At 36.9% G+C, this 27,720-nt stretch overlaps 2 long non-coding RNA genes across 4 annotated transcripts in view; one reads left to right on the plus strand and one right to left on the minus strand.

Moving 5' to 3' along the window:
• LOC127019389 (uncharacterized) overlaps positions 1–27,720 on the plus strand; it is a 221,068-nt gene that overhangs the window by 18,111 nt on the left and 175,237 nt on the right. For 2 of the 3 annotated variants that reach the window (XR_007766900.1, XR_007766901.1), the window contains exon 2: positions 19,847–19,961. This is a non-coding gene — a long non-coding RNA (uncharacterized LOC127019389). Of the gene's footprint in view, positions 1–19,846; positions 19,962–21,105; positions 22,591–27,720 lie in introns of those variants that run through there. The other variant, XR_007766899.1, reaches the window with a different exon arrangement.
• Positions 4,074–4,628, minus strand: LOC127019390 (uncharacterized). Its single transcript, XR_007766902.1, has 3 exons — positions 4,566–4,628; positions 4,411–4,482; positions 4,074–4,326 (listed from the first exon to the last, which is right to left on the minus strand). It is a non-coding gene; the product is annotated as an uncharacterized LOC127019390 (long non-coding RNA).

Below are 27,720 nucleotides of genomic sequence, written 5' to 3' on the forward strand. Positions count from 1 at the left end.
TGAAGTGAAGGCTATAACATGGCAACGTAAAATGCTGAGCTTGTAAATACACTTTGGATGCAGACAGCAGGAGGGGGCAGTTAACTGTTATGCTTACTACATGAACAAAGAATGAGGATGCAATAATGTAAAATAGTGCTGTTCTTTTACTTCTAATACATTTCTTATTGGACAGTAGTTAACTTTTGTAATTGCATTCCAGAAATTCCGTTTGCTTAAATTGTACAACGGTATCTGCAATATCTCCCAATAGTGACAAATGGCAAATGTTTTAATGGTTCTCTTACATCTATACAACTTGAAGATACACCTCATTTACATAAGAGAGGGAACATTTTTTAAGCTCATGAAAAACTTGCTGGTTTTGTATTTATTCTTTCTATTGCCCCTTTTGCAGTCTGTACTTTTAAAATTAAAATAATGTTGGGGAAATGAAATACAATGGCAAGTTTAAATATTTTTTTACTAAATCATGATAAGCTTCTGCTTGCATTCAAAGTTCATTCCTGCTACTACTTGCTGTCACAGTTTTTAAGTTTCAAAACCTTAGTGATTTTGGGGGGCAAGGAGGAGCTACATTTTGAAAAAAAAATCTAAGTTCAAAGAATTGGAGTGCTGCATTTCAAGGGGATGAAATAATCTATTTCAAATTAGGGAAGAACTTGTGGACACTTATGTATCTATGGAATAATGTTAGATGAATTTAAATGTGTTAACTGTGTGGTGCCATTACAAATGGTATTTTTGGCTGAAAACGATCAGTGATTGCTTGTAAAATAAGGAGATGTCAGACTATTTCAGCTAGCCTTGGCTGGGCTGTTTGGAATGTGGTCTGTGTTTCTGGCACTCGCACTTAAGGGGGGATGCACAGGAGACTAAAAAAAAAAAGACAGGACAAAATTGTACAAACCTAAATAAAAGAAAGGGCAAGATATAAAAATTAACCTGGAGTGTGTGTCACTATGCAAGTACTTGAAAAAAATCGGTTTTCTTTGTAACTCTGGCAAGTAACAAAGATAAACATCAAAAGAAAAGAAAAAAGGAGTGGTCAGCAAGAAAAACATGGTGTTTGCATTAGGGAAAAGTCAGGATTACAGGATCATCTTTTTTTTTCCAGAAAGACATGATTGGAGTCCAAATTAATCTAGATACTGCTTCCAGTTGAGCTACAGACTACTTCTATATTTAACTCTCGAACTTACTGTATGTCACTTCACCATCTGTAAAGCAAGAGAAGTTAGTGTGGCGGTGTTAGGCTGTGCCAGAAAGCGAGTCTAGCATATTCATCTTACCATGGTCCTGAATATCACAGACTATTTCTATTGTAGAAATTCTTTGACTTGTAGTTTTAGAGGTAAAACCAAGTGTCTTTCTGTACTTGCTAAGCAGAAGTTACAGACTTGATGCAGAAACTGTTGGGTTAGATGTTATGACCCATCTTATGCCAGAAGTCAGGAAAGAAAAGAACACTTAGAGGTAAGTAAAAAACCCAACAACTCCAAACCTTATAACAAGCCCTTAGTACTACCTCTGCTGTCTTCAAGCACAGTATTGTGTGCACCAGCGAACAGCAACTGATCTTTCATGTATGCAAAGTATATTCCTTCTCCTCCTCCTCCGCTGCTGTAAAACTAGTGCTCCTATTATGTCAAGGCCCATCGCGTTTACTGCAACTTTGATATGCTTGACCTAAAAATATTGCTGTGAGTGAATTATTTACAGTGACACTGAGGAGCAATTTTCTAGAATCTCTATGCCCTGTGGGCATTGCACTGAGTACATATGCATCATATTAACAAAAAACCCCATGAAAACGGCCACGAAACCTTTCCACAGTGTTTCACAGCTACTTTTACCAAAATGGGATTGTTCTGTGGCTTTACAGCATAAGGAAAGACCTGTGTGAGCCAGCATCTCTTGTGGGATGTGGAATAATGGTATTGTTTTGCCAGTGAACATTCTGTAAACTACTAGTCTGTAGAAGCTGACTTTTAGTTGTTATATGAAATATTATATATCTGTACACTAAGAAGACATTTTTCTATCTCTATATGAAAACATGATGTCACTAAAATCACTGATAAATTTTATACTAGGCACCATTAAAAGAGACCGTTGCTGCAGAGTCTGTTTTTCAGAAACCAGTAAGAACTTGCAGTTGAGGTGAAAAGATTTGTTTCATATTTGTAATGGGTGTGGATTGATTATCTGTGCCTAGGTCAATGCTGGCTGTGGTTTCTGCAGCCTGTTCTAGTAGGGCATGAATTGTTGCTGCTTAATATTTAGTGAGTGTATGAAACAATTATGATAGAAATCAGGGGAAAACATGTCTTTTGAGGAGAAGTACTGCCTTAGAAAAAGATATATCTTACTTTCTTTTTCTGCAATGGAATCCATCCCTCCAATGCTAATCATTCAGACATTATCAGTTAGCATAGAAAACATATATACAGAAACCGCTCGTGCTCCAGGACACTCGTTCTTTCCAGTGTTGCTAAATTCCAGAATCTTCTATTTTGATAAGTGTTTTCTCTGTTAAAAATACATAACACGACTATAACTAGCATTATTAAATGTATTGCAGAAACAAGACCTGATTTTTGGGTTCCAATAAGGAACCTTGATGCATACTGTTGCAAGAACATACTAGCTACAACTTAATTTGAAAGTTTCTCCTTCTAGATAGACTATATACCTTTGAGTCCTGCTGTTAATATGATCTTTGTCTATCTGCAATATGTAAGTCAGTAGTAATTCAAGTTCCCATTTTTGTAGAAATGAACTTAAAGATAGGGGCTTATCTCTGAACAGTATTGCTGAGAAGTCACACATCCATAGCAACCCTTCCTTTTAATACTTTACTCTGCTGTCTCTGACCACAATAGTATTCAGTGAGCAATAGACCCTGTGGGTGGTTCTCTAGTAAATATTGCGATGAAAAAATATAATCTTCCCAAACATCAATTTTAAATAATGTCCAAACAATTCCAGGATTTAATTTGTTAGTGTGGTTATGTCTTTGAGGAACTGATTTTTTTCCCTGTAAATATCAGTCTTGCGTAGGATTGAGGACTGATCTCATTCATGATTGAAATATGTTTTTATCATTTAAGTAGACTGGTAACATGAAGTTCAAGAAGCAACTACAGATGTATCCTCCTGTGATAGCCTTGATGTTTGTATCCTGTTCAGTTGCTACATGGTGAAACATGGATAAAACAAGCAAGTACAGTACAAAAGACAACTGCTTTGTAACTGATGTACTGAGGAAACTTTGTAAATAATCAGACTAAAGTATTGTTAATGGACCCCCCATTATGAGGAGGAACAATATGAATGCTGTACAATTACTTAACTTTTGGAAGCAATTCCTACTGCAGAATGAGTTGCACTAAGTCTAAAGGCTTGAACTTACCTTGGATGACTGTGTGATGTGAGAAAAGTAGACTAGTCCTTCTGTGTGTCTGAGCAGGTTAATAAATGGTTGTAAGGAAATAAGGACAAAGTTGTGAGCTTTATTTACACTTTTATTTTCTTATTACTGTCAACAATACCAAGAGTGTGACATAAATACCCAAAGTTTACAGTAATTTTACAATTTAACTACTGTTCCATTATTATTTCTGATATACATTTCTCTGTCTTTGATCCCCCCAAAAGGCAAATGTAATAGTATTTGCTGACTAATAGTATTTATTTAGGTGCTTAAAATCAGTTTCATGTAAAATTAATTTTTTATTTGACATAAAAATTTTATCATTATCTTTGAACTCTGGCTCCTACTTGTATTTGTTGTCACAAGTATAGATGAAGTTTTTTAACTATTCCACAATGCCTAGTTAAAATGAGATTTAAATATTTTTTCTTCTTATGTTCAGAGTCCTTAGGAGTGGATATACACAAAGTTCCCCATACTCCTATTTATTTTCACATACATACTGAATAAGAATTTTCATGGTTTCAGTAATGCTGAAATCTGGGAGGACAATAGTCCAGAAAAAGGCAGTGATTTTTTTCTAGTCAGCTAAGTTAAACACACTTAAAAACAAACCAGCAAAAAGTGAATATCCCCAACTATTTTTTTGACCAGAAAAATGTAGCCTATAAGAAGTGTTTGCTTCTCACTACTGCTTTCAGAGCTGATGTTCCTCTCAACAGCAACTGTAAAATGTGGGGCCACAGTTGCATTCATTGTTCAGTGAGCTTGTCCACATAGTTAAACCCACCGACAGCAATGAATGTTGATTGTGACCTTTTTTGTAAAGCTTGGCAGGGTGGGGGAGAAACATCATGTGGTGGTTAGGTTGCTATCTTCGGTGTTAAGGCCTGAAAGCATGAAGTAAGGAGGAGGATGGTTAGCTGGAGGGTACAATCAACGGTCGATGGTTTTCACTTTAATTCCAAACTCACCGACAGCGTTGAATGTTCACTGAAGCAACCACTACAACAGAACTCCATTGACTTGACAGCATCCTCAAATGTCTGAAAGGAGGGGGGGGAAATCAAAATTCACACAAAGATTTTAATCATACAGATGATACAACTTCAGTCTTTTTTTTTCTTACCGACACCAATACCCTTCTCTGCCCATACTATTTCAGTCTTTGTGCAAGGAGCTGGCAGCTTTCCGAACTTCTTTCTGTGAAAAGAAAAGATATTTCACTTATTCAGGCTTTAACAATATAGGTTGGGGATCCAGGCGCAAGTGGATTAATGTTGCCTGTTGCTTCACGAAACTGAACTTCAGAGCAAACCAAAACGCAAGATCCCATATATGAACAGAGCTGGCTAAGAGTTTTATGAATCAGTGTTGCCAATTATAGATTGCCCAATTAAGTAAAATTTCTTCTGCTGATGTGGTTCAATTGGATTTGAACTTGTTTAGGATTGATGAAAACTAAATTTTCTTTTAAGAAGACTTAATTTCTCAATAAACATCTTGGAGAAACAGGCCTTTTTTCCTTACAAGTTGTCATACATGCAGAACCTGTTATGATAGCTTTCAGGAGGAAAAAAGGAGAACGTACATCAAGGTTTGACCCAAATTTCTTTTCATATATTTTTAGGTAGCAGCATGCTGTCCATATACAGAAATTGATCATCACACAGTGAAGTGCTCATTCTTAAAAATTTCCACAGTAGCACAACACTTTTTTCTAATCTTCTGAGCTTTTCAACTCAGTTGTCCTCATTCTTAATATAAATAATAATAAAAAAAAGTATGTAGGGTTGCAATTTTTTGTGTTGTAGGGGAAGGGTTTTAGAAGCTGGGTCAGAAGGCAAAACATGGTAACCTAGGAATTTTACCTTATTTGCATTTGTGAGCAGAGTTCTCCTGCAGAAGGTGGTCTTGTAGCTCAGCTGGTCTGAATTCTTTTTTGCTAGGTCCACTCCTAGCTTGCTGCATTGAAATTGTGACTAATACATTGGCTTCTATGAATTGTTGTTTGTTTACCTTGTCCTTTGGTAAAAGATTTCTTATACTCTTTCTCATCCATTTCTGATTATTTTAAGATTTTTTTATAAATGTTGGGGTTTTTGTTAAATTTGTACTTGCGTAAAGGGAACCAGCATGAAAAGACTACAGGTCATAAGTGTGCTGCCTGTATCTGTTTTGTAAACAAACACCATGACAAGGACTTTGTCCTAGCTGTTTGTTTCAACTAATTGCTCTGCATGTAGAGGAATTTATTACATCATTTAACTCAACTGTATTTTCTATCAAATATATCTAAAGGACAGAGTCATTAATATAGCCTACTGGAGAACTAGACAAGAATGGAATCAACTGATTTTCTCCTTTATGGTAGATTAGATGTGTTTTGTTTAGGAAGGCCACTGTGATTATGAATTTATCTGAAATCTAATCAAATGTGGCAGTCAACTTTTTTGCTGATACAGCTGCATGGGATACTTGCTGCCAATACTTTAGCTCTGAAGTTTGATTTCCCCCCCCCCTTATTTGTGCTGGCTTTTCCACAGTTTAATTCCATGGATGTTGTGAAAGGAGTTCCTTACACAAGCATGAGTGATGAGAGAATAAGGCTCTCCAACTCAGTAGTCTTTTGTGCACCTGCATCTGTTCAACGTTGTTCTAGCCAAATGAATAGACTTTATGGTTTAGGGTTGCTCATATTTAACATGCGCCCTACTATAAGTTTTCTTTCTGTATGTAATTTCTTTCAGTACTTATTCCTATGCTCTTACTCCCTGCTTCCATCTGTCACTTCATATTTCAATATGGGGTCTTGCCTGGCTGATACCTGCCAGTTAGGATGGGGTGTAGGGGAAGGAGAGGAGCTATGTAGAGCTTGTGGCTGGCTGGATTGCATCTTAGAAGGAATTACTTTCACAGGTGGTGGTTATTCCCTCCCCTCCCCCCATAATGGAAAAACCTCAGTATTTACTTGGTTACCTAGCCTCTGTTGAAACGGGCTGAAACTTGTAAGTACAAAAACACAAAAAAGTATTCCTGAGCTCCAGCTCTGATTCCTAATGTGTGCAGGTTATGCAGGGTAAAAATGCTTTCATCTTCTCTCATCTGGTTTTCATTTTTTTAAAATCCCTTACTGGGCTTAGCTAGCTGTTACAAATGCCAGCTTTATTTTAAATTTTATTTCAGATCTGCAGGCTTATGTGAACATTCAGATTGGATGTATGTTTTTTTTTATTTAAGGTTAGTAGGTCATAAATAAACCAAAGCACTTTCCTTGCTATGAGCAATAGGGTCATGGTGTACATGAAATCTCGCTTTAAAAAAATTGGAACCTAACATGAATTGACAGAGGTACATGAGGAAGTAGTTCATTGTGTCGCTGTAAAGGCCATAGGGATTCGGGCTGCTAGAGCTGCCTGTCTTAGGAATAGATTGGATATCCTGTCTGATGACCTGTACTTAATTTAAGTGACTGCCTTTGCCAGTCCTTCCAGAGGGCAACCGTGTGAAGTAGAGCATCTCATCTTCAGTCCTTTTCCTCCTCTTGATGGCCTGACCTAAATTGAAGATATGGGTGTTACTGCACAAACAGACAATTACTTCAATGCTATGTGAACTGCATCTTTGGTTCTAATTAGCTTTTCCATTTTGACCTTGATATCTTGACTCAAAAGACTAATGTTCAACTTCGTTGTACTGGTTAATACTGACAACTGTTATACAGTACACTCACATTTAACAGCTGCCTTATGTAAAAGAATAATAAAAGCTCCCTCTCCCTACCTAGAAATGGTGGCTGGACCTGTGAAGTACTACTCTGCGCTGTTTATTGCCCCGCCTCTTCCTTTCTTCCCTCTCCCTCCCCCACATAAATGCTTGATGAAATACAAATTATATATGTCAGATGGATCTGGCTTGCAGGCTACTTCAAACAGCTGTTTTAGTACTTTTAAGAATCTTACTGGTTGTACAGTGGTGAGATTGCTTAGGAACAAATACTTAGGTGAATACCCAGATCTCAGGTTTGGGGGGTTTCTTACAATTTCAGATAAATTTCCCTAATGATGCGTTAAAACAGTCTATTCAGATTGTACACTGATTAAAATAGTAAGATATTTATATGGTAGATACTCTGCATGGCTTACAGCATCTTTTTCTTTTGCTGGCATTGAATTGTTACTGGAAGGTGGAGTTAAGACTTTTTGAAGGCAAATATTCATTTGTATAAAAGGAAGAAAACAGAACAATAGTGTTAATACTCATATAGCAAAGTTATCTCATGGATACAGTTGTTGGCTACTTCCATTTCCCACTTGCCCTCTCCCACAGTCTGTCAACAGGCTTCCAGTTATACACTTGGGGACAGGAAGAAATGCAATGCGTGGATGTATTTTTAATTGTGTTGCAAAAGTGAATTCCAGTGGCAGTGTCTAAAAATTGCACTAACACACTTGGGATCAGCTTCCCAGCTAGTGTAAACTGACACAGCTCCATTAATGTCAGTGACATCTGTGTTTACACCAGCTGGCACCTGGATGCTCATCTGGAAAAAAAACCGTAAAGTAGAATGATCAGTTATCAGTTCTTATCACCTTTTTAATTTTGTTATGTGTTCATCTTTTTTATTAAACCTTTCTCAAATGACAAATTTTCATGTTGTATTGACATTTTACCTGCAATAAATTAGCAGTAATACTAAATCTCAGTAAGTATTGACACTGCTGTCCTTCCACCAAAAGGAATTAAATCCAGCTGACTGTAGTTATTAGAGATTCAATTTATTCTTGGATGACTTTGAGTTATATGCTGTAAGTAAAAACTCTGTGCAGCTATCAAGAGGAAGTCCTTTTTCTGACAAAATGAAAAGTGTTTGTTTCTTCTGTGGTCTTAACTGCAAGAGCAGAATCCGATAACCTTCATTGCAATCTGACTCTCACTGTATTCTACAAACACTAGCTGCAATCGGCTCCTAATTACTAATGCAGTAATTCTAAGGCCAATGTTTTTCAAGAAATCCAACTAGACAATCGCAATGTTTTCATGTTGCCTTCAACCTATGGAAACATCTTTGTAAGCCTCTGCTGGAAAAAAGATGTTTTAGGGAGTATTTCACCATTTACTGGAATACAGCCATCTCTGGAGAAAAGTAGCAGCTGCATAACATCTTGAAGCACCAGTGCATGCCAGCCTGACGCAGGAGGGGGAAAACTGTGATTGCCTTGTTTAAATTCTGCTTTCTACAAGGCTACTTTTTTGTACATTATGGTGTGAAGAAATCTAAAGTTATGCAGAATCATCCTTGTTCTTGCTTGTGAAATAAGAGGGGGAAAATATCTTGGCACACCAGAAAACAGTTTTTTGAGGTGAAATAACCACAAGACTGTTTTTTAAACTAAATCAAAACTTGTTTGACATGCACAGCCATCACAGAGCAATCTGCCTTTCATTGAGTCCTATCAGAGTTCTGCTGGCCCAGAAACGAGGACATCTCCAAGTATGCTAGTTCATGCGTTTGTAGCCTTTGACTAAGTTTTTTAGTAAGTCTGCTGTCCAAAAATTGACTGTGCTCTTGAAATTAAACCAATCAGATAATATTACATGTCTACAACACAGGCTGTGAGATGGGATGCTGATTATCCAAGCTAATTTAGGAACAGAACAAATGTGAGGAGCAGCAATTATATTAGTTCAATCAAACATTTGATTGCACTTCCAGAAATAATTTAATTGCAGAGTTCAAAACTATGCTTTGCCCATTAGAATTTTACCTGATTAGTATTTTGTTAAATTTTTATATTAAAGACACTTCCAAAACAAAATTTAATGTAAAAATACTCAAGGAAATATTAGCTTTTTCCTTGCTGCTTTAGACTTATTGTACCTCAATATAAATTGTTACTCTTATTTAACAAATCATTGTTGCATTCATGTGTTCTAAACAGACTTTTACATCTCACCTACTGAGCCTGACTCTGCAATTTATTACTTCGTGTTGTTAGTCCTGTATGAAATTGTAAGAGCTTTTCCAACATACAGGATTGCGGCACTGAACCTATAAGCTTTGTTTTTTATTTAAAGCCAAGAAATTGGTGAATATATTCTAATACTGCCTGCAGTTTCCCAGCCTTTTGGATGAGAATTCTCCGCTCTGTTACTGGAACACATTACTATTTATGGAAGATATGCACATATTTCAGTGTCCATAAATCATATGCAAACATCTGTTCTTTAGATCAGTAGATGGAGTATGGTAACTGCTTTTTACATTAATATCCATGAAGTAATGCTCACCTACTGACATTATGCTTAGACTTTAATATTTTAGCAAATATTTCAGTAATTTAACTTTTCAGGCAATGTAAGGCAAAACAGTAGAAACTGCAAACACAGTCTGGCATAGAGTTCTGTGGCCTGTAACCAAAAAATGTCAAATGGAAGTTGTACGATAGAGGGGGTAAATATTAAGAGCAACACGATGAAATCGGCTAAAACACAAGAGGTTCTGTTAGTAATTCTCTGTACTCATTACTGCCTTTGAAGGGAATTTCTTACCCTCCCCCTTCCTGTGATAGCCTTAAATGGGTATCGTTTTCTTATTTGATGAATCTGGATTGTGTGTAGTGGTCTACGTTTTTGTCTTGGTAGTACGACCTATTTCCCATGTGATCCTGCAGGCAAGATTCTAAGGCCAATAACTGTGAAGCTGTGCTCAGAAAACATATGGTACATGTGGAAACCAAGACTGTGTACAAGTTAAAATGTAAGATGTGGGAAAGACAATATTGTATGATAGGATGGGCACTGGATGGAAAGGCAGAGGGTAAGAGTCTTCTTATTCTGTCTTTCTTCAATCTCATTGTTAGTATTTTTACATGAAGTCTTTTCAGCTATAACGAGAAGAATCTTCAGGATGTATCCTGTTTAGCATTTATGTCAAGCATTTATTTGGTTGTCATATGTACCAGGACTATGGATCCATTGGTGGTTTCTCAACATCTCCTTTGTCTTTGTATTTATTTTATAGGAATGGAGATGGTATTTTGAGGCTAGACTTATAAATGTCAGCATAGCAACTGAATTTTCATAGAATGAAAGTATATATAAAAATGGAGAGTAAAAATATTCTATATTTCTAGAAGTTGAGTCCTATTGTTGTCAAGTGTTAGACAATAGATTGCAGTTCTTTACCTGCAGAAAATGGGCTGATTACTTTTACCTTGCCTACTAATCCTCTTGGTTTTAAAAAAACCAAACTGCTTCAGAATGAATGGGGATCCTCATTTTAAGATTTCTGGAGTATTTCAGTACAGTTTGTATGTTGTCTTCTAGGTTCTTTACAGTGACTGCATGAAATACATATATTCAGAAAAAACATGTTTGGGGGTTTTAAAACATTTTCTTTAATTTGTGTTTTTGATTTTTAATTATTTTTTTAGGATTTACCAGAAAAGGTGCTGTTTGAGTGCAAGTTAGTTTAGGGATTCTCCATGTGTCTGTATCTCACTGCCAGAGCAGAGTGCAGTAGCAACTGGCTTTAATATCCCATCCCCCTCTTTGAGTCACCATAAGAATGGACTGCAAGAATTACCAAATTCAAATAATTATGGTCCTGTTGCACAAAGTTTCTTTTGATCAAGAGCAAGTCATTTGAACCCTAATGTTTAGTGGGTAGTACTTACAGCCTCATAAAAGTGTAGTGATGGCTGATATCTCATAGTGCTTTGAACATGTGAAGTGCTATATAAACAATATAGGGCTATTGCACACAACTCAAGCTATTAGCATTTGAAGCACATTGCCCCAGGCCCTTAGAGGGGAAATCACATCTTCACTGGAAAGGAGGCACCTTTTTGAGTTCTGTCCACTTCCAGATTAAGTATCAGGAGCTTTCTAGGTAGCATGTAGATAGGAAAAAGTATGTTTTTTCAAATACTGTGTTTATTACACAGTACTGGATGCTAACTAAAGGCAGACAACACTCAGTTAGAACTGTGATTCTGAAAATGTAAGGATGGTAAATCATTGCTTGTTTGCATTATTTCCTTTGCTGTAATTGTATTTTGGCATTCTTGCATTTTTTTTCCTTTGTGAATTTTCTGCATTCAAATCTATTTGTTGCTAACATACTCAGTATTTTTCATGTGTAATTTGAAACAGATGAGAGATCATGCTTCATCTTTGTTCCTAAAAATATCACCATACTTTACGGAAGTTAGACCACAAATGTATGTTGGACACTCAATGGGTATCTGTGTGTAAATGTCGGTGAAATCTTGTTCTTAAGATATTGATATAAATTAAGAAAATAGTAGAGGGGCACTTGCTAAACAGCTGATGTAACATCTGTCTATCAGAGCTGAAGGTACTGCTCAGATGGGAACAAAGTTTTCATAGGATTGGTGGAATTGCTTGATTTGCTTTGTTTTGACTCTCCATCACACTTTCTGTATGCTCTGATTGAAAAAGGCTACTGCTTAGGACCCACAAGACATGCCTATCTTGCAATCACTACAACGTGCAGTCTGGGGTAGCAGAAAGGCTCATGGCTATCTTCAGGGAGAAGAGGAAATTCCTTGAAATCTTTTTATACCAGTCATTGCTCCAGTTTAAAAACAAAACAGTTTTTGGTCCAGAGTTGGCAAAACATTCTTTTTGCCTTTTGATGGTGTAACTTCTTATTTTCAATAGAGACCATTCTAAAGAATTGCATTTTTCTGCTTGCTTGTTGGTTTTTTTTTTAGTGTCTCGAGCTAAGCTTTTAGGCATGTTAAATGATGTAAACAAGTTTGGGATTTTTGTTACTGTTATCTAGGAACAACCATTCAAAACAAATATGCTATTGACTCAACCCTACAAAGCTCTGAACACAGAATAAGCTCAGACTTTGAAGGACTGGGCACACAGTTTAAATATTTAGCATAGCAAAACCCATTGCAGTACAATTACTTGTACTGGATCCAGTGACCTGCAGCACAAATGCAAAGCATAATCCCGTGTATTCAGGGAGCAAATGCCTAGTTTGTTTACTGTTTTCTGTTGTTTTTTTTATAAAGACCAACAGACACAAACTACTTACATTCTGCCTTGGCAAAGGTATTTTTAAGTAATATATATTCTAAAGAAAAATAGCCCACGAAAAATAGATACGCGATTGCAGGAACTGTTATAAAAGCCTTATCTTTATTGTTGAAAAATGGTGCACCCTTAATGTTTTTAATCTGCCTATATTTTTGTGGCGCTCTCAACATCCTCCTCCTTGTCCCTGTTGAGCTCAGCTGCCCTTTGAAAAGCTCTTTGTGCTCCAGTGACCACTTTAAACTTTCTGTTGACAAAATTAAGCTGGACTCCTAATTTATTTTTCCAACAGAAAGTGTGAGTTGAAAGGGTCATTGGCTGAAAAAACTATGGTGAGAGCAAAGATGATTTTATTGGGAAGGGGGAGTGATGTTTGGTCTCCTTTTCTCTGTCCTTCAATCCCCTTCTGCTAATTTCTGATAACCCTTTTTTTTTTCCCTCCCAACTCCCAGAGTTCCAGGAAACTGCAGTTCCTACATCTCTTCCTGAAGTTTCCCTTTTCCAGCCCCACAGTAGCAAGGTTTCCCTTTTTGCAGCCATCTGCTGCAGTAAGGAAGTGTAGGCCAGGAAATATGTTTGGGACCTCAACTGAAACTGGTTTGTGAATCCAAATTCTGTCTCTTAAAACTATGGGAAGACTGACTGGGAGATTGGCAATGAAGTAAATGAATGAATGGGATGAGGGAAAGCATGTATAGCCCAAGTGGGGATTATTAAACCATTCCCTTTGCTTCACGTACATTTTGTATATGTTTTAAAAATACATGTAAACACATGTGCAGACATAGTTTAATGTGATGGAAGAAAGGGAAATGTCTCTTCCTTTTGGAAATCGGAGGGGATCAGATTTGTACCTCTGTAACATCCAGAAGGCTCAAACATAATCAAAATGTATTTCTACACAACTGTGTCTTGCTTTTCTGCAGTACCTAATACTTTTAAACACTCAACCTGTAATGAATTAATAGTTTTTGGAGTAAGTGGAAGGCATTTTATGCAGTCAGCACCTTCTCTAAAAAATCTCTAGAGATCCAATATTACTATCTCAGTAACCACTCTTAATCAACAAATCATAAGCTGAACAATCATAGGTGATACTGGCTATTCTGGGAAGTTTTGTTTCTGCATCAATACCTCCTTGGATTTATAAAACCTTTCCTGTTTAGGCACCTACTGATTTTCTTCCTAAGGGTAATCAGGGATTTTGAGGCTCACAGATTAAAATTTCTGTGCTGCTTAAAGGTGTTCTGTTTGTATTTTTCTTTAGAAAAATCTGGATGAAATTCCATTCGGTGGGAAGGCTCCATCACTTAAGTCCTATGGTAACTCTATACTCTGAAAACCTAATGCAGAGATATTATGCTGGCTTTTAGCAGATAGGGTGAATTTCATTCTTAGTGAATATGACCCAGGTGCTAAAAAGCTATAGCTGAAAGTGCTAGGTTAAAAGCACAAGTCACCTAGGTACATAAATATTACATGGCTATATCTTTAATGGGTTCCTGTTGTTGTCTTGCTTTGTTTAAAGATTTCCATAACCCTGCTGATTTATTGCGTCTTTTCTAGAAGTATGCTGTTAGCAGGAAACTCAGTTGAAGCACTTTCAATCATGTTGAGGATCATTATACTTTCACTTGAATAACTAATTAGTTGCAAGAAATTAACCACTGCTGTTTAGCACAAAAACACTTCCAAGAAGGGCTTTCATTTTTGTTGTGGAAAATGACCTCAGGCACTTGAGGAGGTGGGCAGAAGGGAGAAATAATGATCCTGCTGTCTTTTAATATAACTTTTGTTTTCAATTCAACCTGATAACTAGCAGGCAGCATAGCTGTCTGAATAGGGCACTGCACTTGGACTTGGGATAAATAGGTTCTAATCTTGCCGGTCCCATGGATCTGATGGCTTACCTCATCCCATTGATTGAAACTGGTTTAAGGTTCCAAATACTGTCCCTTAAGACTGTGGGAGACAGAATATGAGACTGAGGAAGAAATAAATTAGTGAATAGGATGGAAGAAAGAATATAATATGACCAAAGAAAGGATATAACCAGTCTGTTCATGTCTCTGGAACTTATTTTTCTTGTTGTGAAATGTGGATCACGCTTAATTGGCGTATGAGGGTCTAGTCTGAGTGTTTTGCATAAAGACCTCAGTATTCTTGTCCTATGCTGTTCACAGCACTGCTAATATAATGTAAGACATAGTGAAGTGAGGAAGGAGAATAAAGAGCAGCTAAAATACTTAACAATTTGCCCCACCTCTTGTAGGGCAAAATCTGGAAGGAAATTGAAGACAAATGGTTTCTGAGATCTAGATTCTTCTCTATTATATAGAATCCATTTAAGGCAATAACAGAGTGACAAATCCAGGTCACACTTTTCTCTGGAACTGCAATTTCACCCCCACTATTTGAGAAATATACATATAAAATATATTTTTAAATTATAAAGTAAAAAAAAAAAAACTTATGACGCATATACAAATCAGTTGTCTCCTTTCAGTCTTCTCCTCCCTCTGCAGAGACAGTGAATTCCTCAAGTATTTGGAGAAAAGGAGAAGCACCGTCCAGTAATGTGAGGGCAAAGGAGAGGGGAAGCTTATTGGTATTTCTTGCTCTCCGCTTCCTTCTCTCTACCCGCACTTGCAAGATTAGAAAGTTAAGCCTTCAATATGTGTATCTGAGATGTGGTGATACAGAAATGCTGGGAATTATTCAGTGCAAAAAGGGAGTGGGCCACTGTAGTCATGACAAACTCCTCCTGAATATAAAAAATAAGGGTAGCAGTACCCCATTCCTATAATACTTTTAACACTTTTCTTCTCTCCTCAGTTCTTTGCCTTCTTTCCAATGCTTACTCTCAAGCACCTATTTTGGGTACCTGAAGGTTAGGATCAGAATCTCATTCAGCTGTTTATGATTATATTGGATTACCTGCATAGTATAAGTGTCTTCTGAAAATATTCACATAAACCCAGTACTTGCTGGATGTGGTGTGTCCCTGTCCCCCCCCCCTTTTTTTTTTGCTAAGTTCACAACTTATTTTATTGGCACATGAGAATACAGGAGAGAGGAAGGTCACATCTGACTTTTTTGGAGGGAGGAGGTTTGCATATGTGCATGCCAGGAAATCTAACTTCATGTGGAAGAAAACAGCAGAGCTGCCTTCTAGAAAGAGGACATGAGCAATGCCATAACATCTTCAGTTGAACCCATGATAGCATTTTTCTTGAGGAGCTATGGGGTGGACAACTTTAGATTGGGCATGCTGTCACTAAAACAAATCGGCACAAACATAGGCATCCAAGAGCTTGTGTGTGTGCATGTGTGTGTTTACACATGTGCAAGTCACTCTGCTTCAGGATAGCTGTGCATAAGAGCTCATTAGGAAAAAGGGAGAAGGGCTTAGTGAAAGTTCTTTACTACTTTCTAGAAAAATTACCTACCAGGCTTTTTAAAACAATGTTACCCTGAAACTGCATGCAGGGAATTTCAAAAGGACCAAGGGACTTTAAAAGATCCTTTCCCTTGACACTCATTGAAATTTCTGCCAAAAATTCCAGTGCTTTCTTTTGTGCATCAGTGAAAAGTGCAATCTGAGTGCAAGAACATCACAGAAATGTGTTAAATTCAATGCAATGTATCTTTCAGATGAGCACTATGCAATAGCCTAAGATTCTTTAGTTCTAGTACATGCGGCTCATCCAAACTATGTAGACACTCACAGTTTGTAGTAATTACAATTGAATAACATATAATTGAATATAAAACCATTAACAGACATCAAAGTTGTAGGCTGTTGACAGATGTCTCAATTTTCCTTTCCCCTTTATGAACATGTTCCGTGGTTTGCTCCCATTACCTACTTTTGTTTTACTTGCTCTTCCATTTTAATCTGTAATTGTTCATTGAGCTTAATGTGTCTTAAAATAACAGGTGCTGACTTTGAGAGTAGTTTGAAATTTCAGTTTGGACTTCTGCCTGCAGTTCAGATGGGGTTCGTTTGAGTTCTTACTCAGATCTAAATCTTGAAATTCCTTCCCATTTGGATCCTCTTATTCATGCCACACCAAATATTGACTTGCTAATGTTCAGACATCACCTGTCCCTATGCTGTGGAAAATATATGGTCCTTCATAGTCTTGTATAATCAAAAGAAGCGGAAAATGTGTAGTTTATAAAACCTTAAATATCTAGGGAGAAGAGAATGTAAGACTCTTCTTTAAAGGAAAACCTTTGAAATGCAATTAAAACAAATAGGCAACTATGTCTCCCTTGCATTTACACTTCAATTATTGGATGAAATCACAAAACACAAAGGCTGATCATGAATGAATCAACAGCAGAATAACCCCAGACCTCTTTACTGAGAAAATGTGTCTATAGAGACTATGTTAAGCCAAGACACTGAGGGAGAGGCAGAGAAATGTCACTTTAAGTGAATTATAGGAAAAAGCATGTAACTATGTTCCACTCTTTCCATTTGGAAACTCCTATGTATTAGTTGTGTGTAAACATAGCTAATTTTCTATTTCAGTAGCTGTGCGTGCATATAGTTGAAAAGACCAAGTAAATGAGAAAGTGGGTTGGGTTGGTCATGCATTTGAGAATCCTTGCTTTGATTGGGCCTGTGCTGAGTAAACCAGATGTGAAAGGATTAGCTCCTAAAGTGCATTCCAGGTGATTTCAGACAAATGGAAAGAAAGTTTCACTGTGCAAATTGAAAAAAGGTTCCGAATTGGACAGAGTACACTTGCTTGCCTGGTATAGTCCAGTAAGACTTTTTTTTTCCCTCTTTCCCCACCCTTTCCTCCTCTACTGAGGATATAAACCAACCTTATTTGTTTTCCTTTCTGGTTTCTCAAGGTGTAAGTCTGTAAACATGTCTTTATGCTGATGAGTAAATATGTTTCAGCAAAATTTTACAGTGCACAAACATTCAAAGTTTGTACATCTCATCAATTGATTCCATTTTGACATTCAGCAACAAAACATGGCTGCTTTTCTCAAATGGTCAGCAGGTTTCCATACAGAGCTGGTGGTGATGAATTGGAGTTTCTATAGTTCAAAACTCCTTATAAGTATAGTGAGTGAGTATAAATTCACTATCTTTATAATTACAAAGACTTGTTGGAGTTTTAAAATTCTGAGTGGAAATAGGGTCAAAAAAAAATCTGTACTTTGCAAATTATACTGTGTCTCATGAAAATTAAGAATTAACAGTCTTTCTTGCGTTATGGCTTCTTTGTGCCTAACATGTTTGAGATATATATATATATTATAGATGTTTGTCAGAGATGCATAGTCAGAAGCTGAATGACAAACAGGGTCTGCATTCTCTTGACTTCGGCATTCTGCCCAGGATTTTTTGCCCCACTATAAAAAAAAAAAAAATTAATGTAGTCTTGGGGCTTAGTACCTACTCTTTCTCATTCTTTCTTGTGCTGTTTTGAGCCTTTGTATAGCACTAGTATCAACTATTCAATCAGCGTCTTTGAAAAGCACCTACCAGGCTGCCAGATTCCTGATGCAGAGAAGCTAGATGGTGCCAGAAATCAGTCACTCTGTGCTAAATATTGCTGCTGGCTCCACTCCCTGTCTCTCAGAGTCTGTAGAAGTCTAATCTTCTGTTCTTCATTGAAAAGATGGCAGGATTTAAAAATGCTATCTGAAGTTGCTGTTACATAACAAATGTCTTGCCATCCTGCATGGTTAAGGAGTTAAACTGGTCTCTGGTCTCAAATAGTAGCAAGGTCCTGTTTTGTTTCCTTTTGCTATTGTATATTACATGGAACGCCTTTATGCTCAGCTACTGTGGTATTTGTCATCCAGTTCTTTGCTTGCCAAGATTTAAGTTTAGTGAATTTAGAAATTCTTCTATTTTAAACAAAGTGTTTTGCTGCCAATCAGGTCTAAATATCAACATCAAATTGCCTTGCACGTGCACAGAACGCCAACCAGCAGAGTAGCTATAAAGCAGTTCAGCTGCCCCCAGCTTTCACCACCCAGGTGCTGTCTGTACAGAGTTGGCATACTGAAAATTAAAATGGTGTAATATTAAAAGTAATGCTGAAGCTACTGTGCAAACAAATTTTCACAATTGTAAATGTATCTTCATGGCATTTCCAGTTTTTATAGAATCCAGGGAACTTCCCAAAAATACTGAGCGCCATTTGATTGCATAAGAAAGAATAGAATGAATTTTCCAATCACACTTACAATATGCAAATAATTTCTAGTAGGCATGTAAAACAATCATTACAAAATTAGCCTAGTGTAAAACCCGATCAAGCTACATTATTTTGCTTAAATGTGTTCACAGCTGGCTTAGGTGCTTAACTATCACATAGTACCTAAATTCAAAATCTGAATCCTCAAAACACCCTATTCAGTGCTTGTCTCACTATGGAGGTGCCCAAAGAGCCCTGGCCACTAAAATGTCTGCCCGATGAATTCCCTGTTGCTTAGACCAGGCTGGCACTGAGCACCCCTCTGCAGAAGCGCCCTGCTGGCCTCACTTCAGTGTGTCTTGCACAACAGGCTGAAGAGGCATGCAGGTCCCTTCCCCTGTGCTTTCTGCTCCTATGAGCAGTCATTGGAGCAAATCCTAAAGACGAGGGAAGCTGGTGTCTCAATTACCAAGCTGTAGCTGAGCATATTCTCTATTGCCAACTGAATATTTAATTGCTCTTTGCAAATTGTGAAAGCTTATTGAGGGGCATTTGAGAGCCTCTCAACCAGAATATCTGGTTGTAGGTCAGGGGGAGATTTGGGTTCAAAATCCCATTGGTAAAGCTGGAATTTGAGTCCAGATCTTCCATGCCCTGGGTGGGTAAGCCATTCCTTGAGAGGGAGGCAGTAAAAGTGCCTGCTCCTTTGTCAGTTGGGAGAGGAGTGTTTTCAGGGCCAAACTCCAGAAGAGAGTTCCTGGTCATATCGCTGTAATGGCAGCAACATTAAAGCCGAAGTTTCAAGGCTGCAGTTCTAGGCCTGTGACTCTCACTATTCCCCCACCTAATTTAGGAGCACTCTCTTCAACCTGCTGTCTCCTGAGAGTCCTTTTATGTGTATAGTTCTTTAAGCAATATATATAGCTGCCTAGATATACATCTCTATGGATATTGATGGTATAGATGCTTGGAAGATAACTGCAACATTTATTGTTTCTGTAACTTCAGTCCTTTGGTTGCTCTAACCTACCTTCAGGGCTTCCCCTCCTCCCTCCCCCCCAGTTAGGAAATGGGTGTAATGATTGTGGGTTTTGGTTGACTCTTCTTGTCCTTAACTAAGAGGCTAATATATTCTTTGCTGGATGTTCTCCTTTCTTCTTAGGCCTGACTTGATATTGCTCCTTCTGCTGAAGTGACAGCTCCTGGGTGATGTGTGACATAGCACAGCCAAGAAATCTGTACGTGGGATATGTGTTCTCCAGGAGGAGGTTTAGCAGGTAAGCCAGAGCCACAGAGTCTGATTCCATTATCAAAGGGTTTAGCTTCAGCTGCTAATTCTAGACATCTAATGTATGAACCCAGTATTTATGCATATGACTTTGATAGCTGAAAATGTTAGCATATGAATTTGAGGGTCTGAGAAGGATTTTTAAAATGCAAATTAGCTTTTAGCTAAGCCATACTGAAAGTGAACCTGAGAAGATAAAAGAAAATAATATTCCTATGTACCAAACTGCAGAGTTTATTTCTATTTCTTACTCTGCCAGCAAGTAGCTGGATGGCCCAGATGAAAACAGAAGGCTCGTTATATCCTACAAATTCTTTTATGGAGCTAAAATGATGGGAAAGAGCTCTGAGATTTTTCTGTTTTAAGATTATTAATATGGAGAATTACTAGTGGGAGCAACCTATAACCTTCAAGGCAGTTTTTCTCCTGTGTGTTTAAAAAAAAAAGCTTTGATAACCCTTATTTTGATAATGTTGTTATCCACCTTCAATGTATGGGAGTCTTAAGCCTTGCTTATCTGTAAAGTTGAACCTTAAGTGCTATGCAGTTTTCTTGTACTCCGAGTATGCCAACTAGAGTCTGTCTTAAAAAGGGGGATCTTCCTTTTCAGATGGGGATTTTCTAAGAAGGGATTTTCCTTTTTAATTGACTTTGGAAGGAGTTAACTGTGTGTTTTAAGCTTCCTTATCCATGTTCACGTGCTTAAGTATGTTGTTAGACTGCTTTATTACTGAAACTTTATGCTGATATTTTTTGTTTATTATTCAGAAGATCAGGTAATTGAAAATAATCTAGTTACGCCTCTCTAGATGCCTTTGGGGATACCTGGAAAACCTAATTGTAAAAATGTGCTATAATATGAATCTTGCTGACTTTAATTTGATTTTTCATTCATTAATTTGAGACAATGAAGGAGAACAAATGTTGCTTATGTAAAATGAGACTGAGAGTGCAGAAACATAGAAAACTTGCATATTCTTGTGAGAGGTGTGGTGTGCAATAGCTTATGATGAGGTGCAGTTGAAAAGCTGTTATGACTAAGATGGGTGCTGCCTAATACAGGTCTGGTAGAGCTACTGTTTCTGATTATGTGTTTCTTCCCTTCACCTTCCCTGTTTCTTCTCCTACCACAGCAGCACTGTCCTACATTTTTCACTTCATGGGGGAGGAAGAGTTTATGAGGGAACACTGGTTGGCAACAGAAGCATGCTTCCAGCTGGAGTCTAATGATAAAACTCAGAAATATGTTGCAAAAATATACTGCAAGAAGGGAAAAAGGGAAATAGCCTCAGGAGCTATCCCTCTGTTGTGAACTGTGGCAATGTAGATTGCATTGCAAGGGGTTATGTGTCTGTGGCTTATGACAAGTTGGTAATTATAAACTGAAGATAACTCAGTGCACTGTTTATATAATTTTTTTGTTACACTTGTCACAGATATTCACTTGAGATGTGATTCTATTTAGGTTTGGCTTTTTAATCATAATGTATTCACATTGTTTCCTGGTTTTTTTGTTTGGAAAAAAAAATAATCAGAAAGCTTGTCCTAGGTCAGGCAATAGAGGCAATTTTTCAGGACCAGAATGCAGGCATAGATGTTTCTATGGGTTTGGAAAGTTTCTTTGGGGTTGGTTTTGGTTTCTTTCCTCCTGAAGTATGGCTCTCCATATTTCTTTCAAATCAGACGTAGGTACTTAATAATGAAAATTGATAATGTTTTAACTGCCAGGTACATGATTAAAAATGTGTGTCAAAATTTGCAGCTTAAGACTTCTCTGGACAAGCTCAGCAAAATAGTTCACAGATTATGCTAGTTCATGTTCACTCTAGAGAGTATCTATGGCAAATTGTCTGATTATAAAAGTAATTATTAAACTGATATGGAAACTCTCTCTACTGTGGTAGCTTAATTTTTGTTCTAATTTGTTTGATTTTCATATCATTAAATCTACAACAGTATTTAAAAACCATAGGTATGGTAGCCCTGCTACAAGTTTCTCTATAGCTCTATGCATTTGAGTGATGATGAGCAGTGAAAAGCCCAGATGGTTTCTATTTCATTGTCCCCTTCAGTCCCATCACATGTCTCTGAATATAGGTGCTTGCTACTTGACTATGCAAGAAATGATTGAATATGTATGGCTGGATTTTTTTAATATACAAATTAGGTGTTACAGACAGTTATGTTACCCTTGCATGCAAGTTGAAAAATGGAAGAAGGCAAGGAATTTATTTAGAGAAAACAGGCAAACATGTCTGAAATACTTAAAACAAATGAACACGTAAGGATATTTTATCAGAAAATTCAAAATTTGGTCACTGTGGACATGACTAAATGTAAGCAGGTCTGAATAAAGGGCGATCTTTGAGACACAAGCATAATGGACTTTTTTGATGGTAAAGAGTGAAAAAGGATTTTACAGTGTCAAATATTTTTGTCTGTTTGGACTTCCCAGAGCGAAAACTTTCTATGTAGTTGAGAAGCAAACAAAAATATTTTTGCATTGTTTTTTGTAAAGGCTTGCTTCCATCAGCACTCCATAAACATCTGCTTGAAAATGCACTGACTTAAGCATTTAATTTTGTGTCTTTCTATACAAGTATTGAAGAATGCATGTATTGTATACCTATTTCATTTTGATACATTCTAAATTGAATAATAAATGGTGTTTTTCTTGGATTTAAAAAGGAAGATGATGTGAAAATAAGTATATAACAAGGTATAAAATGGAATGTATTTAATCATTAATATCCCTGACAATCATGGAAATATATAGTCTAACTTGAGACCCGTGATTGGTAAGAAGAGATACAGAGAGTACAGATCACTCTTAGTTTTGGTTTGTGTTTAAATGCAGTCCTCTCCCTATTCTGTCATAATAATCACTGAATTTCTATTGATGCGTCCAACAGGGACATATCAGTTTAAAAATGGACCCGATTTCCCGGTTCAGAGCAGGGATGGAGGGGAAGGTATTCTAGTGTTTCCCCAGTAAGCTCTTTCATTTTATACCTGAAACACAAATTACAGCCAGCTAGCGGTCAAGCATGAATTAAATCTTTTCAAGCAGATGTCTGAAGAGAATACTGAGTGTTTTCACCCTTATTTAAAGGCCAGAGATCAAAATCTTTACTGAACCAACTAAAGGAGGCAAATTCTATGAGGAAGATCTCCAGCTCTTAAGTAGTCAAACCTAGTACCTTTTAATAGATACTTTTGAGGGTTTGGCATATTCACTTATAATCAGTGAGTTGTTCCAGGGGTAGCTTTGGGCTGAACAGTATATCTTCAGATTAGGTTTTCAAAAGGGCCTAATGTTACTTTACTTCGTTCTCAATGAAGTTAAATGGGAATTCTTATGCTGACTTTTAGAGTTTAACTTAGGAAAGGCTAATTACTTCTGTGCAAGGAGGATTTTCAGATCACATTGTCAGAATAAACCATCAGTATTTGGAAGGAATCCGGTCCAGGCTGACTGCACCAACTTCTGAAGAGCCTTTGAGGCAGTTCTAGTGAACAATGTTAATTTAAAAGAAACTAAATATTAGTAAAGCATTGATGAATGTGGTCAGATTAAAATGATGCAAAAACTAAAAGTATCTTCAAAGGATCATCCGTGGCTAGATTCAGTGATCATTACCAGGTCATTTAATACACCATTACGTAGTGATCTAGACTAAATTGAGAGCATTTACCAAGAGTTACCATGGGGTAGTATCTGACATACCACAGCTATTTCTTTTTACAAAGGAGACCGTAAGTCATGAAGAACAGTTGAATGCTATAGCTAAAATGTAGCTGTTCTTCCACTTTAGTCATTGGCTGATAACATAAGCTTATATGTGGAGTTGTTATTAAATGAATATTTGAAGTTTTGCGTCAGATTATTACTGACGTGTCAGCAGAGGCTGGTATCTCCATTCTTGGTGATATTTAAAAACTGATTGCACAAAGCACCCAGCACAGGGTAATGCCAGGTTTTGCTCTGGTTTGAGCAGGACATTGGACTAGGTGAGGTACTGATGTTCCTTCTGACCTCACTTATTTCAGGAGTCTCTCTGACTTCAGTCAGTCTGAGTATATATCGATGAGGCTTGATGGCACTGTTTCAGAGGCACTTTTGTTGATAAAGATATTTCAGATAGCTCAAGACTTTAAAGTAGATCTACTTCTACATGTTTTTGTCAGCTGTTTGAGAAGAATTTGTATATCCAAAGGATCCTCTGAGCTTTCTGTTCTAAAGGACAGGAATAATAAATACATCTTTTTCACTATTGACGCTTTAGAAAAAAAAAATACATTTGGGATCTTCATGTGTGTGCATAACTTTCTCCCATGCCTATAGGGTGGTGGGGTTTTTGTTGTAGCTGTTTGACTGTGAGAAGGGGTGAATGAATAGCTGGGGGGGAGTTTTGTTGTGCTTTCATACTCTGCTATCCAATGCCAAATCGTTGTAGCTTTGGATGACATTTAAAATGGAGTGCGGGGGGAAATAAAAAACATTACATTGGAGGGGAAAAAAATAAAAGAAATAAAGAAGCTAGGTCACTCATAAAATACTCTTTTCATTTAGGAAAAAAGTAAAATAATTTCAACATTTCAAAAGAAAATTATTTTAAAAGTTTAGTTGAACTGTTGAATATGTTCAGTTGCCCTAGATAATCTTGGCAAGTTTAGAACATGCTCAAAAAACTTCCTGGATTCCTGATATTTAGCTCTCCTCAGTTGAGACTGTGCCTTTAATAAGCAAAAATCACTGTTATTTTGCATATGGCATTAGAAATAAGAAATGAGCCAAAACAGAATAAAATTAGCTGACTGTAGTATAATAATGTGAATTTTTTTTTCTTAGTGTGAATACTTTGAAACGCTAACTTGAGGGTCCGAGTGTTCAGACTGATGACCTGCACATCCTTTACATTGCAGAAAATAGGAAATCACAAAATCTTGCTTAATTCTTCCTTAGATAAAGCCTTTCATCTTAAGTAGAGCTGGCTGTTTGAGGGCTATAAGCAGCTGACCAGCTTATAGGAGCAGACCTCCCCCAAAAGGCAGGTTTGTGACCTTGAAACAGTTTTCTTTGGCCTTTTGAGAGGAAAATAAGTTTTAAATGCAGGCCAAAAATCTGGATTCAGTACCTAGCTCTGTTAGTGACTTCATATGACTAGTTTAACTTCTTTGTTAGAATAATTTAGAAAAAGAAATGTCATGGATTGTGTCACACAACAGTTTAGAAATTTGAACATACTGTCTTAAGATGCTGTCAAAGTGCAAATTGTTACTTAATATTTGTTATTGTGAATAACTGTACATATGTACAGGTCAATAAATACCTGCTTCTGGAAAACAGTGTTTCAGTAAATCTGGAGTATTTTACTGAAAGTGGAAAAAAATTCTAATATCTAAAAACCAAAAGAAACAAAATCCCACCTGATCTAATTTAGAAGTTTGTTTAAAGCATACTATTTCTATCTGACTCCCTAACCATATCCTATATTTTCATTTTAAATTCTCCATGAATGTTTACCTGGCTCTGTACTATTTGCACCTCTAAAAATTTCGTTGGTATAAACAGGAGTCTTGGTTATGGGATGAATGAAGTATTGCAGCCGTCTGAGTAAGAAATTTCAGTGGAGTCTAAAGATAGACTTGTCTCTTGTATCTATTCTTTGGCAGAGAAAGAGGGTGATTGATGAGAAGTACAGTATATGAAAGAACAGTTAAAGCACAGACACACTGACATTATAATACAGCGTCTCATCGGGTGATGTGGTGTTTTGACTACATGGCTGCAGCAGGTCTATAATTTCAATGCCATTAATGGCACAAAAAGCAATAGCATGGAGACAGGAATACTGTAAAACCTCTGGGTCTGTACTTACAATGCAGATAAAATAGCCCTTTGAACTTGTGGTGCCAAATGTTGACCAAAGTTGCCATTCTTCCATGAGGAAAGCAGTTTTTGTTTTTGTGGTGTTTTATTTCTTCCCCTCCTCCTAGCATAGACAGACATTTTCTGTTTAGATTGCTTGGCTTGTGTCACTACAAAGATCCTAGGCAAAGGGAGGCTGCTTGTATTTTGCCTAACTTATGTCCCGTTCACACATTCAGTACAGAATTTGCTATTGTGACTAGTCATGACTATGTTTTCTTTGTGCTCGTTGGCTTTTGAATATACTTCTTTATATTTTTACTAAAGTAACACACAGAACTAATTTCACCAGAAGCTGTTGGTGTTTAGCTGTAACAGAGTTACACATAGTCCTGTGACTGCATCCCGGTTATAATATCTCATTTGTTTCCGCTTGGCTGTTGTAATGTTCTCTGCCTTTTAGACTTGTTGTCCTTTCCCTTGGTCTCCTTTTTTCTTTTTCTTTTTTTTACCCCCATATTAAATTATAACTGACTTTGTTTTGCTTATTGAACTTAACTCTGGGTAAGCATATGTTTCCGTACACTCACTGAAGCCAAACATTTAATGCACCTTAGCGTAATGTATGCTGTAATTGTTTGCCAGATTGGAGTGAGTCTTTCTAGAAACTGTTCCTGATCCTTGAGAACCTTGCAAAATGTGTACAACATATTAATTGTGAAGCTTTTTTTAAGCACGTATTTCAAAAAAGAAGAAATGCTGCGTAAGTGAAACTTGTTTGAAGTGCTCTGCCATTTCTAGCAGGAGACTGTTGTAATAGTTGCATTATTTCTTTATACTGATAGAATGCAAATAAAAGAATGAAGCCTTTGTAAATTGCACTTAGGCTTTTTCCTTTAAACTGGTTCATTGTATGTAAGTCTGGTACTATACCATGTATATACTAGCTGTTTCCAATTTTGGCTAAGTGGATGGACTACCTTCAAAATATTCATGCTGTGCTAACAGTTTAAATCTAACTTCTATTCTGTGAATAAATCAAAACTAAATAGTAATAGTTGCTAAAGGGATAGGTAGGGGGTTTCAGAAAAGCTGTCTCTCTTATAGGACATGCCTCACATTAAGTGTGGTAAATGTGTGCATTTATGTATGCCTTTCTCTTCTCACTTAAAGACAAATCATACCTAAAATTCAATGCGTATTTCTCTGCTAGAAAATATGACATGGATCTACTTTATACTGAAGGTAAAGAGAAGCGAAGAAAAATAAAGCTACTGCATTAATTTAGAAACTTTGGATCTTAGCAGAAGTTATTGAGAATTATCTTTACCTGGTATCTGTTGTGTGTAACTACCTCTTTGAAGCAGTCTCTTTCAACTCTGTGATCATCAAAATGGCTTTCTACTGATCCTGTGCATTCACATAACTTAGGTTCTTCCAAAATCTAGTACTAGAATGTGCAAAAAGAAATCTTATGACTGCTTTGGTTTTGGAAGGAATCTTGATCAGGACAGTCAATAAAATGCAAAAAGGTACATTGGCCAAGTGAAAACAATTGTATGTGCTTATTCCCTTCTGAATATTAGTGAAGAAAGATTTCACTTAAACCACTATGCATGGCTACTACAATAAGTACTTTTTAGTTTTGGCAGGGGGCAGAGGGGGTTCTTCAAAGAAGTGTTAGTGGCTTTAAATAAAGTTGCTTTGTCAGGCAGTCCAAGAATTTTAACTAGAAATTATGCCTGTATGTTATAAATTTCGGAAGGTTAAGTTTTCTCAACTTCTAACAGCAGATGCAACAGATATAACCTTGGAGTATGTTGGGGAACTGTACCACTTCTTGCTTCTTTCTTGTAGAGATTATTGGTTTCTTTCT

Source organism: Gymnogyps californianus, chromosome 8 (genome assembly GCF_018139145.2).
Source record: "Gymnogyps californianus isolate 813 chromosome 8, ASM1813914v2, whole genome shotgun sequence".
NCBI classification, from domain to species: Eukaryota; Metazoa; Chordata; class Aves; order Accipitriformes; family Cathartidae; genus Gymnogyps; species Gymnogyps californianus.